Source organism: Otolemur garnettii, unplaced genomic scaffold, assembly GCF_000181295.1.
Source record: "Otolemur garnettii isolate 467f Iridium unplaced genomic scaffold, OtoGar3 scaffold00108, whole genome shotgun sequence".
NCBI lineage: Eukaryota > Metazoa > Chordata > Mammalia > Primates > Galagidae > Otolemur > Otolemur garnettii.
Window position 1 is genome coordinate 4,318,991 of NW_003852503.1, and position 983 is coordinate 4,319,973.

The 983-nt window shown below is 31.3% G+C and overlaps 1 protein-coding gene across 5 annotated transcripts in view; it reads right to left on the reverse strand.

Moving 5' to 3' along the window:
* Positions 1-485, reverse strand: part of ARHGEF12 (Rho guanine nucleotide exchange factor 12) — an 87,074-nt gene extending 86,589 nt beyond the window's left edge. For 2 of the 5 annotated variants that reach the window (XM_023517285.1, XM_023517284.1), the window contains exon 1: positions 353-484. The gene's annotated coding sequence lies outside the window, so the exon portion shown is untranslated. Of the gene's footprint in view, positions 1-352 lie in introns of all 5 variants that reach the window. The other 3 variants (XM_012809597.2, XM_023517287.1, XM_023517286.1) reach the window with 2 other exon arrangements.
* Positions 486-983: the final 498 nt, after the last annotated feature.

Here is a 983-nt window from a genome sequence, read left to right on the forward strand (position 1 = left end):
TGGCTGGTGCCATAATCACTGTGCTACGGGCGCTGAGCCTATTATCATTATTTTTAAAGATAATACACTCTATAATAATACTTCTATAGTGAAATCTATAATGTTGAAAGTTCAAAAATACTTGCACTGCTGCTGAATGCAAAGGGTTTATATAATATAAAGGGGAGGGAGAATGTATATAATATAAATTATATACAGGTTTATATAATATAAACCCTTTGCATTCAGCAAAGGGGAGGAGATTCCTAAAACAGATCAAACATCTACTCAGGATTGCTTCAGGTAGATTAAGCTCCATTATTCTGAAATTCACTAATCTTAATATTCTTTAGAACAATAAACAGTGTTTTACCTGCAGGGTCAAAATCATGTGATACAATGCGCTCGACTTTCTGCTTCTTATCTGTTGGTGACTCTCGGTTCAAAATACTTCCATGCCTAAATTAAATCAAAGCAATCAAATGTTTATTACAAAAGAAGTCATGAGAATAAAACGTAATTTAAAAATCCTAAGAGTATGTCTTACAAAAAGAAACCAGGAGATCATTTTACCTTACATAGTATCATAAGCATCTCTAATTTATAACTTTCAAGAAATGTAGTGATATTTTCTATTTACTTGATCATAAAAAGTACTTAAAGTAATAAAAATAGTATTCGGTATTAAAGTCTATTTTATTCTTAGACATGTGCTAATTTTTTTTTTTTTTAGTGGTTTTCACAGGTCAATACTATCATTTACATTTACCAGAGAAGAAAACAGTTCCTAAAAAGGCTTAAATGCATTCTCCAACCCTTCACATGCAATAGTTAAGTTCAAAATCACTGTACAAATACAGCATGTATAAGAACAATTTAAAAAATAAACAAACAAACAAAAACTTGGGCAAGCTTTACTCTAAGCCTGCCCATATAGTTCTAGCCACAGAAGTCTCAGCCCACCATCTTCAGGCCTAATGACACTAAAATAATCATTTCTTCTC